The following is an 18,490-nucleotide window of genomic DNA, read 5'->3' as shown; positions in this document are numbered from 1 at the left end:
GAGAAATGGGAAGGATTGTTATTACATGAAAAAAGTGTTAAAAATCAGAGAGATTTAGAAAAGATTTAGAATGACTTAGAGGGCAAGGAGTGTGTGAAGAGCAAGTGAAACAGATTGCTGGAGTTATGAATGACAATAAGCCATACAGAGGTAAGATATTGATTAGCTGCCCTCTTTGATGTCAGTGTTTTCCATTAAAATAAATGTCAATAAAATGTCTGGATTCTGGTGATGTGGTGGAAAACAGATAAAAGCAGGACTTGATGGAACAACAGAGATCAGTCAAAAATAGAAAACAGTACAGGAGTGAATGTTTCTGATACATTAAGGGTTTAACATCCAACTAGCAGCTCTCAATAGAAGAGTGCAATACATCATGCACACATGCAGAGAGAGGACTGACTGTGTTGCTGTGGCTGAGGGCTACTTGTTCGCATATCTCCCAGCCTTTATTCCCATGTCTTTCCCCCCCAAGCCAACTGCATAGCCTCCATTAAATCTCCTCAATATCTCTCGCTCTCTCAATAGGGATAGCTGAAAAGAAAAAAAATAACAGTGCACTGGAATCACAGATGGACTGCAGAAAATGTCATCAAAACCCCTGAAAGGCAGATTTGACTTTTATTTTGTAAAATAAATAAATAAGTCCAGTGTCTGTGTGTATGTGTCAGTGTGTTTGCTATCATTGTGAGGACTGGTTTGGGGTTTAGATCTTAGGATTGCGGACATTGATGCAAATCCTTGGTTTCTAACATGCCTTCAAAGGATGTTTGAGGGTTAAGTTTTTGTTTAAGGATTGAGGTACTTCATAATTAGGCTTAGATTGGGGTTTTAGTGAGGAACTCTTTGTACATTAAGAGCGATATAGAAATGTATGTACAACATTATTTGCCTATGTTGTGAGAACTAGCAGCGCTTTGTTGTTGTGAACACATGCTGGCAGGTTATCTAAGAAGATGAAGCTGATATACACTCACCAGCTATTTATTAGGTACACCTCTTCTACTGCTTGTTACTACAAGTATCTAAACAAGCATTCGCATCTCATCAACTCAGTGTATTTAGGTATATAGATGTGATCAAGATGACCTACTGAAGTTTAAACCAAGATATTTTGTCATTCTTGGATTACATTCTGTACAATACATGATACACAAGATATTTTTGAACAACATGTCAAACCTTGAAGCTGATTGACTAAGAACAGGAAAAGTAAAAGAACTTGAATCTGTTATGTAGGGCAAATGCAGTGAAAGGGATTTTTTTTAAGTGCATTCAAGGGTTAGCAGGTACGGGAACCCTGAGATCAGTGCAGTGGCTCAGCACATGGAAAAGAATCACAGCTCACAACAATTTCTCATGTGAGCTTCAGTAGGTTTTCTTTGTGTACATGCTGTGATCAGCTGACCTTTTGCTCTTTGTGGATTTACACAACAATTCAACAAGATGTCAGCAGACTGAGAAACTATCTTGGCTGATGTCCATCCCCTACACTGACACTACACCGTTTTTAAACTGTCTTTATACTAGACAGTATACAGTTGGTATAAAGTTGTAATTCAGTTAATTAATCTAAGTATCATTAGCTTAAAGGCAAATTCATCTCTGCTGCACCTGATGTAACCCAACTCTGACCATGAGCACCACAGGCTGTGTGCTCCAATCCAGCACAGTGCATTATTGTGAATTCACCCCAGTGCTGCAAACTAACCTTCTTATCATGCACTAAACTACCCTGTATTTACATGCAACATTTGAATAACACAAGTTTGTATAGCTTAGTTTGTTTAACAGGATGTTTCGCAATACGAAATTGCAGAGTTTATGAAAACACATCATATACATAACCAATATTTGATTAAGATTATGACATTACATGCAAGGTTTAAAGTTGCATATCAAGTGTCACTGAAGGGTCCTTACCTTTTAAATCTAACCACTCTTGTTCCTCTCCTGTCCTGTCTTTCTTATCTTTCTCCATCTATGAGTAAAATTAGCTCTTTCTTTTCTCTCCCTGAAAATAACTGTACCTATAGCTAGCACACACTGTCCAATATACTGCACACAAACAGTTTGTGTGTTTGCTGATGTTTGTTGAGCTGATAGAAAGGATTACATTTCAAACCGCCTGCCACTTAAAAAGAAAAATCACTCCCTTCATGTTTCCTCCTCTTCTGTATACCATTAGCTGAATGCTGAAGTACTGCAAACACAACTTATGGACACATGCACTCCTTCTGGCCCACTTAAAACCCCTGAGTATAAATGCTATAAATGAGCCTAAAGTAGCGAGATTGTTTTGAAAATGTTAGGAGTAGAAAGTACAGATATTTGTTTAAAAATGTAGGGAGTAAAAGTAAAAAGTTGTTCAAAAAATAAATACTGAAGTAAAGATACCGGAAAATTGGACTTAATTAATACTTTGTTACTGTTCTTAAGTGCATAGTTTACAGTGCATTCAGCATAGAAAATTTACCGGTTTCACTTGTACCATGTGCAATGGGACTGCAGCAAGAATCCTGCAGTAAACACTACCTTGTATGAAATATTCAGTTTCTGCAGAGACCACAAAGGCTCAACTTGCCGTTTGAGAATGAAAGTGTAAACCCTGGGGAAAAAAAAGGTTAAAAATAATCTGAGTCGAATTCCCTGTTGCTAATTCTCTAAGCTTTCAACTGACCCTTACTAACCTTTATTCAGCAAATGGAGCTGGCTCGATTGTCATCAGGTTGGCTTGATTTAACACTTCTTCTCAGGCAAATGAAAAATGCTGGTTTCATGTAAAAAAAGACTTTCCAGTTCTTTTTCATGGAGACCTCTTCCCAAAAAGAAAAAAAACTACTGTACTGGTCAGAGCCAACACTTGGCAAGGTGAAGGACATACCAGAAGACCAAATGGAGCTAATCAAATTTTTTTTTTTATTAATCTTAAAAAAAAAATCAACATAAATACAGGTTAATTACAGCTACTGTGTGACTGGCTATATCACCAATTAAAATCTGTGATCACAGTTAGGTCATCTTCTTAATTTTGCATTCAACCGTGGGCAGGTTACTGATGCACTCTGATGAGTGCAACTCTATTAACCTTCAGCCCTTGTCCTGTTCTCTGTGATCACCCATAATGTGTTGTAATACAGCCAACCTAACCATTTAGCTGTTCTCATTTACATATTTTTTCTCTCTCTGTTATCAAGCAGTCAAACAAGTAAAAAACTCTGCTCTGATAAAATGCTCCAGAACGGCACCTTTAGTATAAATGCTGTCTGAACCAAATTTAAAATATATAGAGATATGCTGAAATATAACTCAGCTCTCAGTGAATATGCCTTGAATGGTCTGATGACAAGTGTTCCCAAGTTATTTCCCACATCATGATTTATCATATCAAAATGTGCCTCTAATAGGATTCTGCAGGGATGACTCCTAATCCGCTCTCCCTCATCTCGAAGTCAGCAGGATTTTTTGCATGGGTTTTTTGATTAGATGGCTAAAATGAGTCTGTGATTAACAAAAGCTTTTCACATTTTGTCCTACAACACAAAATACACTTTTGTCAAGGCTTCATTTTTTCCAGAGAAGATGTTTGCTAACACGTAGCTAAACAAGACTACAGAAGTTGCTGGGGACGTGATGTCAAACACAAAAGCCTGGTGTTCGGTGTCACAGTTTGAAGTTATACAACTGAGGTGTAGTTCCTTTATAGCCTAATATTCGCATTTCACTTTTGTAATTACATGTATGCTTACAAAAACTATGAAAGTGGCATTATTTAAGAAGGTTATCTCTTCTTCCTTTGGTTGCTCTCTTTAGGGTTCCCAGTAGATTCTTATGTGTTTTAGTTGTTGTATGGATACTGATAACACTGTATGTGTCCAGCTAAACCATGCCCTCACAAACTTTTCACCAGCAGAATGAACCAAATTTTGGTGGGGAAATATTCTCAGCTATAGTTTGGATTACCCATACTCTAAATCTAACTAAGCTTGCCAACCAAAGCAGGCAGCTTGCTAATATTATTATTTTTACATCCTGTGACGCCATTATGAATATAAGCCTCTAGTCGTGTGTGGAAATATGCTTTATTTTGTTGATGGATGTATTTCATTAGAAAAAAATATGGCTCCTACATGAAACTGTTCAGTAGGTTTGTTGAGCTGTTGTATGTGTGTAAGATGGTCATGAGTTCTCTTTTGGTCCTTTGAGGACCATTTGATTTATTTCCACTATAATTCAGAAAGGGAAAGACATCTTTACATATAACATCTCCAAAAGTAACCCTGACTCACACCTAAATAACTAAAAACATGTATATTTGATTTTGGAGTGGGATGTCCCTTTAAGTCATCCCATTTCTTCTCACTAGCGCCACAAAACTGGACAGTAAGTATAAACCTACAGTTACATACATCGCTGTATGTTTAATATAGTTCCACCTTTGTTTCAAACAAGTTCCCGCAACTGTCGATAAAACACGATAAATAACCTTTTGCAAATTTACAGCCAATACACCTGAACAACAGCATACTACAGTCCCCCAAACAGATCAACAGGCACGAGGATGAATGAACAGCCTCCTGACACTTCTTCACAAAGCTACTGTTTGAATTATTTATTAGATTGTCATCTATTCTTGCCCAGTGTTCTCAAACCTATACAAAACCTTTAAGAGAGAAGTAAACGAAAATTTAAAAACAAAAATGAACAGTTCAATACATCAGTGCATTAAATATTAAATTTATTAATGAATGGATAATTGAGGAGTGAGGACTTGGAAATGAATGAGTCTGTGCACGTGTAGTGAGCTAATGGGTTTAAGTCGCGGTTGCTATGGTAACAGTGCTGTCAGCGGCATGCATACTGTAACTGCGTGTTTTACCCCCTTGCTAACGTTCATTCATTCAGAACTACACGCACACACATTACGGTAAAGTACAGTGTTTTGTCCGAAACCCTGAAACTGCAGCCTAGCCGTGAGATTATAAGAATGAGTCACCGCTTCATTCACGAAAAGAAAAATACAAGTTCAACTTTTAAAAGAATTTAATTGACAGGGGAAAGGGAGGACAGAGAAAAGACGAAAAATAGACCAGCAACATAAATAAATAAATAAATACTTATGGCACAGGGGTTTAGAGAGAAGAAGGAGAAGAAGTCACGCCTGTGTGCAGCACAGGGACGCGTGAGGTAAAAATACCCCCAAAGTTTCTATTTCTTTCTCATGTAGGCTCCTCTCCCTCCTCCGCTCTGCGCTATTTTTAGCTCACGATGACACGAGCGTCTGTCTGCCACCGCACCGATAACCGCACGTGAGTCCTCCGCACGTGCACCGCTCCCTATGACAGGCAGCTTTGGCGTCAGACACGACTCTCACCGGTGCCAGCACCACGGAAGACGAGAAGGGGGAGAAAAGAAAGACAGTGAGGAGGAGGCGGAGGAGGAGGAGGAAGAGGAGGAAAGATTACTTCTCACCAAAGAAAGCAAACAACTAAAAATATAGCCGGCATTTTCAGCCGTGTTTTAGCAGCTATTTGTGAATGTACTACATTGCTTGAGTTTGACTACCTGTTGTATGAGGCTAATATACCATGTTGTGCTGTCGAATATAAAAACAGCCCCCTCGTGTAGACATGAATAAGTTATCCATGTTTTGCAAAAGAGATAGATCGGTAGATAGCCCAAGTAAATGCAAAATGCTTTTTTTTTTAAATGATTTCATTTGTTAGGGGGTTGAATTTATCCAAACCTAACTGGTCCTACATTATTAAGTAGGCTAAAATTTCTCAAACAACAACACATCATGCTACAGTCTAAAGACACGCAAAAGCAGATGAGAAGCAAAATCACTGAGTCGAATTCAAGTCATATCAGTCTGGAAAAACCATATTTATGACTTTAGGAGCCATTATTCACAAATGGACAAAACTTAAGCAGGAGTGGACAGCCTACCAAAATGACTCAAAGAGTGTACAAACGACTCGCCCAGGAGGTCACAAAAGAACTCTGAAAAACATCTTACAAAGGCCTCACTTGTCTCAGTTAAGGTCACTGTTTATGAATTAACAATAAGGAAGAGACTGGGCAAAAATAACATCCATGGGAGAGTTCCAAGGAGAAAACCACTGCTGACAAAAAGGAGCACACATGTTTCATATTTGCCAATAAATATATTATTGAGCCCTAAAACTTGGGTACATATTCCGACTGATCTGAGGTCTGAGTGATTTCATAAAAAGACCATCATACCAACAGTCAAACATGGTGGTGGTAGTGTGATGGTCTGGGGTTGCTTTGCTGTAATTGACCTCTACAAGAAATTCCTGTAGCAGAATATCCGGCCACCAGTTCATTCACGGATGCTCAAGCGCGCTTGGGTTATGCCTCCACAGTGCCAGTTATTGACAACACCTGCTTGATAGGATTTTGTAATGAAACCCACTTATATTTTGATTGGAACACTCTGGCTAATGCTGAGTCAAACGCATGACCAATTATCAGTGGAAAAGGCAGATGAATAAATAATAAATATGCAAATTATTTCTCAGGGGCCGTTAATGCCACAGCTGCTGGTGCTTCGGGCAACAAATGCCAAAAAAACATTGCAGCATCTGGAAAAAAAAAAAAAAAAACGATCAAAAATCAGCACTCTGATCAGAAAGAAGGATTTTAGCTGATGATTATTTAGCCTATTCAGAAGGACCTAAGTATAAAGAAGCTCTTTCATGAAGTTAACAGTTTGGGGGGCAGCAAGTTGCAAAGCTGGTTTACTCTCAAACCATGGATTGAAGTTTGTTTACAATAAAGTGTAGCCCTGTTTTCTCACTTAAGGGTTTGAGGTTCTCCCTGAGCCGGAGGACCACACATGTCTCTCTGCATGATGTGGGTTGGATTTTGTTCTTTCTTATCGGGGTGTTTTGATTTGGGTTCTCGGATTTATCCTGGGATTCCTGTAGCCCATTCATTTTCAAAAGGGATTTTCTATTTTGTGCACTTGCCCATCTGGAGTTTGAACTATGTGTGACCTGGTACCATCGGTAGTTCCTTTAACTTCCACAGGACTCCTGCTTCTCTCTGAGCATATTATCTATCCAGTAAAGAGCTTCTCCGGACATTTTTAAGCATGGCTTTGACAGGTTATTGAGTTTACTGTCATCTGTAGTTGTGGTGATGTATTCTATTCCCACACTTCATTACCATGTGCTTTCTTTAGCATGAATGAGAAATTTCAAAATTTGACTGCAAAGTTGACTGCAGGCTCTTGAATCAAATCCTGCACAACTTATATCCAAAATGGAACCTTGCCTTCCAGGGAAGGTCATTTCTGTCGACCCCTTGAGCCAGAGTGAAATATGTGAAAGGCTTTTGGAGAAATTCCTATAAATTTTCTGGTCATCAGAGGGTAAGTGTTGTTGACGGATGACCCTTTGACTTGTCTACTACCAACGTATGCTGGCACTTTGGTGTTTATTCGAATATCCCGACAGGTCAAAAAGCCTGTGTATTTACAGTTAGCACGGCTTTTTGACCTGTGTAGGTTGAAGCTGTTTCCTTGCTTAGGCCTGCAGCATTATTAGAGCTCAGCACAGCTTTTACATATTATCACTGACTTTTGTTACACATACCCGACAGAAGTGAATGTGAGCTCTCAAATGTCTAGCACAGTAGGTTCACACACAAGCCAGTTTTTAACCTGTGAGCTGTCTGTGATCTCTTTTTGTACTATAGCCCAATTAGTGCAGCTAATAGTCCAGATCATTTAACCGCTAGCAAAGTGGACATTGTGTGATGTCATCTGGAAGCTCTTACCGATACTAAACCTTAAACACGTACCATATGTCCGGTAGTGGAAACTCATCTGAAGTGGATTTTTCCCTGCTGTGGAGTTTGTGAGAAAGGAAAACTCTGGAAAATAAACTGACCTAAGTCCTAAGCATCATTTTCCAGTGTGTAGAAGTCCCTAAATTACTGAGATGCTAAAGGACAATGGCTAAACTGTGATTTTTTTCTTAGTCTTAACCAAGTAGTTATGGTACCAAAATATTTATTTTGTACCAAAATATTTATTTTGGTACTTAAACCCAACCAAACAGCAACTGAACAAGAAAACCCAAAATAAAAAAAAGCCTTGTGATTCATGCCACCTCTGTCTCCCCAGCTGTGTGAAATTGTTTCTCCACTTCCTCAGTGAAGAAAATGCCAAGATTGGGATCTTTACCCTGCACAGCAAAAAATTTTCCTTCCCGCTGAGCTCGGATGATCTGATAGTTTCACAGATATGTTGACGTCATAGTTGCGTTTTTTAATACAGGTGCAACAGTTCACACTCATTTTCGAAGTGCCTCATCACACCTCTTGTCTCAGTGCTGTGCGCTGACCTCAGATCAGCATTCAGGAGTTAAGATATTCCTAATTACCTTCAGGTTGTCTGCATTAGTTTCAGCCCATCCTCAAGTAATTTGATTTTCTCTTTTTTTTTCTTTTCTTCTTTGAATTGTTCGCTCTGGCCTTCTGCAGAAAGGGATTCATGTAACTTCATAAAACCTCACACCAGTATGCGGTGTTAAAAATCAACACTAAGTGGGGCTATGAGTGTGAGCAAGTGAGAGCTTTTATCATTACAGACAATTATGTTGCCCAAATTAAATGTATTGTCATCCACAGTTGGAAGCTGGCAGCAGTCTCATTTTATTCCTGATGTAGATTTCATGGCTCACAACAAATTCTTTGACTTGCAGTTAGCTTTGCTTTTTCAGTGTTTGCGTTTTCTCATCCAGGGGCTCATCAGTCTTCTTAACAACTGTTTTCCCCCTTCTTTCAGTTATCCATGGGCAGCACTTTTGTTTAAAGGGTGAAAATGTGGCACTGCAATTTCCTTCAATGTTTTTTTTTTTTCCAGAAAACCAAAGCCTTGAAAGACACTTGAATCATTTATGCTGGTATCTTTGTTGAAGGCACCATCTCCATTTATTCTGTTTATTCTGACCCACTTCCTTTAGTGCAGCCTTATTGTCTTTACTTTTCCTTTCACTACTATTCTCAGGTTGAAATTACTTCTGCGGTTCTCACTTTAGTTCTATTGTTTAGTTTTATAAGAATGCAGAGATAAAGTGCTGCAGAGAGGATGCAGGCAGTCCAACAAGGTGTAACCCAAAATTAAAACTCAAAGTTTACCTGACAAATTGATAAAGATTTGTCTTTACATGCATATTTTTCTGCAGTGCTGTGGTGGTCAGACAGCTTGACTAATGCTGATGACATTTGCAAGGAAGATACACACTTCTCTTAGCAACATCTCATTAATTAAATTTGAAAGGATCCCACTTTCTATTCTGACTCCAATTAGAGACACTGGCATGACATCAGATTAATGCAATTTTATGTGTTTTATAGGTGGTCACTCAACTTTCTCTGAGTAGCTATATAAAAATATATTTTTCATGTGTTCATTATGGAAGCTCAGTTGTGTTCTTGATACATCATCATCACTTATACCATATTCACTGCATCATCAGTGTGCATCTTCTTGATTATTGCACTGTTCGTGGCTTCCGTCATCTCTTCATCTCAGTTTGAATCTTTTGCATCTGCTAAAGATGTAAAACATTTATTTCGTCAACACACAGTTTCATATGTTCAGTAGTCTTAACTTAAAGAAAGACTTTCATAATAAAAGGCTGTCTGGGTAAGTGCAATGTGTGTGCGTTTGTGAGGGTGCTTATGAATTATATCAACACTACTGTGCATGAGTGGGAGTGACTGATTGTAGCGGGTAAATGCAAGCGGCAGGCCAGTGTATCACTGCTTACATCTAGTGGTAGGCAGGCTAACTGCAGACTGACCGAATGGGAGACATAAGTAATATAGCTTCAGAGTTTCACACACATTTAAACACTGATTCAGAGAAATATGAGGCAAAAAATATTTTTGTAGCAGTTTTTTTTTAAGTACTGCAGGAACTAAAGCTGGTCAGTTACTGATCTGCAAAAATGAACAGAGCAATTTCTTTCCTCAAGCTAAACAATCCCTGAATAAATTAATTTTTTTTGTATTAGAATATACATAATATTTTTTATTTTGTTTTTGAATATTTAAGTTATTAAATCTTTAATTCTGCTATACTTATTGCAAACACCACCCCCACAAACACACACACACACACACACACACACACACACACACATCTTTCATATTTACAGTTATAGTCAGAAGGTCAAATGTATACATAAACTCCCACTAATATTTGGTTAAATGTCCCTTAGCAAGTTGCACCTCAACCAGAGACTTTTGGTAGCCATCAATAAACTTCTGGCATAATTACAGCTGAATATTTGACCACTCTTCTTGGTAGAACTGGTAGAGTTCATTCAAACTGGTTGGTTTCTTGGCAAAGACCCCGCTTTTAAGCATAGCCCATAAATTTTAAGTAGGGCTGAGAATCACCACTATGGTAAGGCCATTCCAGAAGTGTAATGTCATCCTGCTTGATGGATTCCAAAACGGGTTTTAGACCACTGTCCTATTAGAACAACTAATTATGCCTAAGTTTTAAGCATCTAGCTGTTAAATTGTGGGGAAGTTGAAGAATTTGGAGATCGTCCTCCTTCTTCATTATTCCATCCACTTTGTGGAATGTATCAAGATTACTGATAGCAAAAAAAAGTACCACAGCACGCTACCACCACCACCACGCTTGACAGTCTATACAGTGTCTAAAGTCTAACCTTTAATGATCCATACATATGCATATGTTTTGTTTTCTCCAGAAGGCATTTGGTTTGTCCATGTGTGCAGCTGGAAATCAAGCTTGAAGGTGTAGAATTTGTAACTGGGGCTTCTTTCTTGGTTGGCATGCTCTCGGTCCATGGTGATGTACAGTAAAACTTGCTTCACTGTGGACAGTGACACTGGTTTTCGCACAGTTGCCAGTTCATGGCAGACTTGAGCCTTGGCGGTTGCTGGGCTGTTCCTGAACATCCTAACCAACTTCATTTGAGGTTTGAGGGGGCAGTCAGTTTTTCACACAGGGTCATGTAGATTTGGATTTTTTTCCCCCCTTAATAATAAACATCTTCATTAGAAACTGCATTTTGTGTTCACACAAATATCTTTGTGTAATATTTAAAGTTTTTTGAAGGGCAGAAACACCAATTTTAAGCATTATTATTAGTTTCACTGACCAAAAATTCTTAAATTTTCTATATTTGAGGAATATTTTAGCTGTAGATTAGTATATTATATATAAATATATGAAAAACACTGCTTAAGAGCATATTTAGTTTTCCCGCTATTAGGACCAGACTGGTGTTGGTTTATTTTTTCTTGAAAGTTAAGTTCTTTTCGCTCTCCTCCCCCACAAACGAATAATGAAACACACGTTACGGTGGTTACGCCCCCCTTTGGGAGTGCATTGTTAATAACTTTATTGCAAAAATACAGGTTCCCTCTTTCCCCGAGCAACACCACCCCAGAACTGACACATAAAGTCTACACACACCCACAAATAACCATCTTTGTCAGTTAGCTTCCCACCCTCCTCTAACGCAAACACACACTTTCATCCTTTAGTTTACATTCATTCGCTCTCTTTCTCCCTCTTGCTCTCTGCGTCCTCGTTGCTCTCTTTTTGCATTCCATTGGTTGAAACATAGCAGTAGATGCAGAACAACAAAGTTCACCAGCAGCAATAAACATGAGATCATCTCTTCCTCCTCTCCGTGTCTCTGCCAGAGTCCATGAGAGCACCCGTGAGGGGTGGGCGTGTCTGCCTCCTGACTGTCTCCAGTAAAGGACTGTGAGGGAAGGTTGATTTGCATAGCGGACTCATGCGCTACAATTGGCTACATTCTCCCACATCCAAAAAAAACAACAAAAAAATCCAAAAACAAAAAACGAAGAAAAAAACTAAAATACAACCACAAAATCTGAACCTAAATGGAAAAATAAATTCTTACTTACACTCTCTGAGTTAGGTGCCATCCTTTGGTTTAGTTACAACGTTCAATCAACATCAGTGAAATCTTAAAGAACATTACATTGGCCTTTTGTTTAATAAGGACTTTGTTAATTTATATGATATTTAACAGAATAAAGCATATAATAAAAGTACTCTACACACATCAGAATGCTACCCAATAAAGGGAAGAGTGAATTAAGTTGTAATAACTGTTCATACAACTGAGGAATGGTTGACATCTCTGATAGCTCACTGGCTGAAAATATACCTCTAATACATATCTATCGTATAAAGCATGTTCGTATTAGACATGTCACTGTCTCAGGTTGAAGATGAGCATTTTTCTGAACACATCTGAGGTCTCAAAACCAGTTTCAGTGGGAGGAGGGAGGGGAATAATAAAGTGTGAATTCATAAGTGTCACTGAAGTTCACCTGAGGCCTTGGAGTGAAAACAAACGGCATCGACTTCTCTCCAGCTGCTCCACGTTCAAATAGCCTTCAGAAAGTGCACTTCTGCCGAGTCACCTTGCAAAGTGCACTTGAGTCATCTGTTTTCATTGTTAAAAGCCTAAGAGAAGGGTTTCCTAACCTACATTCTCTCATTCCTTCTAGACTTTCCTCCGCTGCTGGCCTATTTCTGGTGCTACTGTTTCCTGTTTGGAACAAAGAAAGCAAGCGAGAATATAAGAGAGCAAGAAAAGAAGAGCAGAAAGAAAAGAAGAGGGAAAGAAGCAGAGAAAAAAGGAAGCGCTTTTCTTGTTCAAGCTCCCGGTAGAAACGGGAGAGCTGTCATTAGGTCGGCGAGCGGTTTGGGGGCAGAAACTCCAGCTAGACACTTGTGAAGTGCACTCCACTCCTATTTGAAATGCAGACATGAGGAAGTATCACTTTAAGTTTATCAATATTTGTTAATTATCATTATCAACATTCCATAAGGTCTTATTAATTAACATACAGGTTTCATATGTGAGTTTTCTGTACACGACTTAGTTAATAGAGAGTTCAGTCTCGGCAGATTAACTGTGCGCACACACAGGAAGAAAAACAAACCCGAAAACAAAAAGAGAAAAAAATATGGCTGTCCATCTGAAACAGACCTAGTTCAGCTACGTGTGCGTCCAACAAGAAATGCCCGTGAAGAGAGAGGAAGAGGCGTGGCTACTTGGTTAGAGTCCCCCCCCTGAGCTAAAGGTCCTGTGGGTTGGAGGGCGAGTCTACTGAGAGCTCTAGTCCCAGTTGGATGCGGTTGGTGAGCGACTGCTAAAAGCAGCAAGCTCACCTGGAAACCCTCTGAAAACCCCAGGGGGAGACGAGAAACAGTCCCGGAAAGTAGGGGGAAAGGTTGAGGTTGTAGTTGGGGGTCAGAGTGACTGCATAGACAGAATAGTAGGGGGAGGAGGAAGGGAGGAAGGCAAGAAGGGGCTAAAGCAGGGTGCTGCAGGCGCTGAGGGAGGCTCTACGTCAGTGCAGATGTGCATGTGTGCGTGCATGTGTTTGCGTGTGCATGTCGTTTGAAGGAGGAGGAGGAGGAACAGGATAGGAGCTAAGTCGATCCTCCTGAGCCGATTCCAGGTCCGTCAAAGTGAAGCTGTTGTGGACCCCGGCACTTGTGCCCCACGTGGATGGGTTGCGGTAAGATATTAGTGAAGCACTGAAGGACCCTGGTCTGAGGACAGCTTGACCCCCGTCAGACACAGCCAGAAACTCCCTGAACTGCCCGACAGCTCCTGGACATGAAGATAAAAGGTCAGATTAGTAAGAAGGTGCATGTCAAACACGACAGATGTAGTCATTCACAGGAATATGCATACACGTTTAGATTTTACACATGTATCTTCAATCATGGGATTTACAGAGTGTAAAAGACACAAAATGTCACACACTGATGCTTTAAACACAGTTTTCAAAGACCTCAAGAATTATTTCCCCAAGCTCTACTTAAATTTGTCCCATACAGTCTGATAAACTATAGCTGTACGGCATCCCAGGGGAAATCCCTGTGGGACACCTTAAAAATACTACGCTATCTTTTCCAATTTTAATGGTCAAAAAAACAAACTGTATTTTTTCTAGATAATCAGTATGTTGTTTAAGATTACACACATATATATAGATATATATTTCAATGCATTAAGAGGTCTACCGTTTATTCACTTGAACAAATGTTCCAACTACTGCACTGAAAGAGAAGATTCTTTTATAAGAAAACAGGCCAAATAAATAATTAAGTAATACATTGATACAAAAGCTGAACATCCATATCAAACAATGTTGGATGTAGTGACATCTAGACTTCTTTTTAAGATGTCATTAACAGATATTTGGCTGTTGATAAATAAAAATAAAACAAAAACAGTGGTGATAGATGCTAAAATTTCAGAACAGCCATGCTACTTCTTTATAATCAGCATTTATTTGTTTCTTTGGCCCAAATGGGAAGATTAAATTATAAATTGTTATGTTAAACATGAGTATGGATGGAGAATTTCCCAATCAGTGCACCACCCTCAGCTTCATATAATCTAATTGGTTAAATCTGTTAAATCCCACATTTGATCCTTTTTATATGGAACATTTAAAAACTGGTCATTCTTCACTGTGTATACATGCATATTCTAAACAGTGCACGGTTTATTTAGTATCTTTTGTATCTAGCATATCCTGGTTTCTGAAAACAGCATAAAGCGCTGTTAATGCATAAAACCAAGCACTCTAAAGACGTGCACATGTGAATGAAGCGCAATGCAAGACAGCCAAGAGCATTTGGCAAGTAAAAGCATAGTGCCGGGAGGCAGGTTATGCATAATTTCACCTCGCATTTAAAACAGAAAAGATCAAACGTGCATGCTTGTTGATTCTTTTTTTTTCCTTGCTTGCTTATTATAAGCTGATAACAGCTTAGATGCATAACTTTTCCTATAACATACAACAATAAGACACAAAGAAATTGTATGTTAAAAACTACATATATATTCCAGTATTTAATGCATGTATATTTTTAGATTAGGAAGTTGAAGAAAACCTGATTACTCAATTGCTGACTTTTAAACCAATTGTTTTAAGCCATGATTGTGAGAATTTTGAATGCACTGCTCAATTATTACTAGAAATGATCATTTGTTCTTATGTTTTTCTCTGCTAAGAGAGACCATTGGTGTGCGACATGTACAGCAGCTTGTAAAAATACTTTGGATCGATGTGCATTAGCTTCAGCTCCCACAGCGAGGTGTTATTTTTGCACTGTGAAGCTGAAGTGTAAAAACCTGAAACGACACTTCTGCCTGTCAAACTATTCGCCACAATATGAGTTTAAAAAGAAAGACCTAATATGATGCAAACAGAGCTGACACATCTGCAGATATGTCGTGTGTAATACTGACATAACAGAAAACCTAACAGGCTGAAATGTTTTTGCTTCGGGGGCCTGTTTAAGACATCCCTCTTGTTTTTAGCTTTTTTCCCTATAGAGAGTGGGAAGGTGTCTTTTAACATCTAAATCAAGGTATCAATTTTTACGTTTCAGAATTTCAAATTTCCTTCTGTAAATTTTAGATGAACTGGACACATGACAGATTTGAAGGCCAATTTTTGGTCTTCACATTTTTTATAAATCAGTGAGCATTCCCTGGCTTTAGATATGTGGATATGCAGCCTACTTTTGTGCCAGATGAGCCCGGTTTGCCAGGAGGCGAATATTCACGAGAAAATTAATAAAAAATGAGGAGAAGATTTTGACTTTGCTCTAAAACAGACTTATCTGGCACATAAAGTAGCCCAGCCAAAAATCCACTCTTGATGCAGGCGAAACACACAGTGCAACATCATATGAGCCAGCGCGGTGTTTACCTGTGAAGCAGTGGAGGGAGGTGGTGATGAGAAGGTGTTGGTGATGAGGAGGATGAAGGAGATGATAGTGGTGGAATAGCAACAGGGACTCAGAAGAGAGGAAGTAAGCAAGGAGAGGCACTGACATCAGCCTGCTTCACCTTTGAGAGAGACAGAGGACAGAAGAGGAAGAGAAGAAGAGAGCGGGAGGACAGATTGCAAGTAGAATAGCAGGACAAAAGGAAGAAACAAGACAAACAGCGGGGGTGAGGGAGGGGGGGGAGAAGAGCACAGGGAAAAGCAATGTGACCGCAAGACATCAGGCAGGTGCAGTTTAACAGCATAGCCGCAAGGAGGCAGCAGAGCCCCAGGAGTCACACTCACAAAGCTGCGGGTTGCAGTCAGGCGGCTGCGGCGCGAGGTCACTACTGTGCCGCTCAGGCTGCGTCCAATTCTCCTCAGGTTTTCCCCATCATCAGGCTCCACCCCAAAATCCCGCAACATCATTGGCTGCAGAGGGAGAAAATGTCTGTCAGACGCTGGAAAATGGATCCAACTGATGACCCATGAACAGTTTCTGCAAAGGACTATGAAGGTGTTGCCTTGTTGAGGTAGGTGGGGGTGCTGGTGCAGTCCGCCCCGTACACACTCCTCTCCATGTCTGCGTTGGGGGTCTTGGAGCGAGCCTGCCCTCCCACCCTGGATATGAGCCTCTCCGATGGGCTGCAGCCTGGGAACACACAGATGGTAAAAATATGAACAGAGCGTGGTCTGCAAATTATGTCAGACTGACAGCTTACATTTCCTGTGTCGTTCATGAATTCAATAATAAGTAACTTAAACAAACTTTGCTCATGATTTGACAAAGGTTTACATACAGCATATATCAGGGGTGTCAAACAGAAGGCCACGAGGGCCAGAATCATTCCGGAAAAGACTCAAATCCGACCCAGTGGATGGCTTTGAGAAGGGGGTAATACATTTTGGACTATATTTTCAGAAGTTTTGCAACTTTTCCCACTAAAGAAGACCTCCCACATGGCCATTTATACTACACCAATGTAAATAATGTAATAGATAATCAATTAAAGGATTACAGATGGTTTTTCACAATCACAGAAATTTCTGTTTTTTAATGGATCCACGATAAAAACGAATAAAAAGAAATGTTCTGTGAATTAACAAAAACTTTCCGCCTTATAATTACAGCACAGTCTGGGCAATGAGCTACCAGAACATTTTATTCATTTTAAACATTTATTTCTTACAATTTATGCCAAAAAAAGTTATGCAGACAGATTTCTTTCATTTGCTACAGCAGCATTTTTTTATCATGTAGAAAACTGAGACTGTTGAAATTGCACATCTTTTTTTTAATTGAGATATTTAAGAGATTAAATGTGTAATTAAACTTTTTACACTGGCCAAAAGGGGAGTTTCACTGGTTTGCCCTATGTAGGATCAAAGTGGGAGATACAGTATGGTGCCCACAATGTAAAATAAGTTTCACATCCTTGGTATATATAATGAGCCACCGCGGTGTTTACCTGTGAAGCAGTAAACAGACCGAGACTGAGGCCTTCACTGAAACTCCAAAGTTGTTTTAAAGCATTCTTTATTTTCAGAATTTGTCAAAAAAAAAATCCGTTTGTTGGGCTTTTTTTGTCTCTAAAATTGTACATTTAACGCAGAGAGAGGCGACCCTATAGAAAAGTCAATATAAAAAGTGGAAAGCAGTAACATCTGCTGCAGTAGCCTGTTTACTGCAGTACTCTTTACTGTGTCTCAGTTCTATACTACATACTGATATGCACAGTATATAACATGAGGCAATCTCAACAGTGTACTGTTGTGCATGTTGGAAATTAACAGCTACCACTGCTAATTACAGTAAATGGACCAAAAAATATAATAAAAATAAAATATAATAAAATATAATAATTGTTAAATTGTTCCCATGTTTAAATCACTGTAAAAAAAAAAAAAATAAAGGTCTGGTCTGAGTATTTCAGAAACTGCTGATCTACTGGGATTTTTCCCACACAACCATCTTCTGATGACTACTTCCAGCAGGATAGTGCACCATGGCACAGAGCTCAGATCATCTCGAACTGGTTTATTAAACATGAGAATGAGTCCACTGCACTCAAATGGCCTCCACAGTCACCAGATCTCAATCCAATAGAGGCCTTTGGGATGTGGTGGAACAGGAGATTTGCATCGTGAATATAATTTAAGTTGATAGTGAAAATTAATAATTTAGTCATTACGCCACAACGGCATGTCATATTCTGAGCTGTCCCTATTTGTCATCACGATTAATTTCACTGAATGGTTTAAATGTTCCAGTAGTTACAGATTGTGTTATGGTAGCTCAGGATTTATGTGAGTGTGTCTGTGTGTGTGTGTACCTGTCTTTCCAGCCAGCAAACTGGCCTGGTAAAGGGAATCAAGCTCAGAAAGCTCAGCCTCTTCTCGGTCACAGCAGGGATTACTGTGTCGCCCTGGGGCATGCTGGGAGCTGTAGTGACCTGGAGAGGACTGGCAACTGTAGCTGTAGTTTTGACTGGATGCCTGCGGCCTGATGGGAATGCAGCGGTCTGGAGGCGTCTCATACGGCGTCACCACTGCGTCGGGGCGGTCCAAACTCCAGGAGGACCAATGACGTGTCTCTGAGGCGGCTTCTTCCCTCGGCCAATGCTGAGCAGCG

The sequence above is a fragment of the Oreochromis niloticus genome, linkage group LG8 (assembly GCF_001858045.2).
Source record: "Oreochromis niloticus isolate F11D_XX linkage group LG8, O_niloticus_UMD_NMBU, whole genome shotgun sequence".
Lineage (NCBI taxonomy): Eukaryota > Metazoa > Chordata > Actinopteri > Cichliformes > Cichlidae > Oreochromis > Oreochromis niloticus.
The sequence above is the reverse complement of the archived record's forward strand: the minus strand, read 5'-3'. Positions refer to the sequence as shown.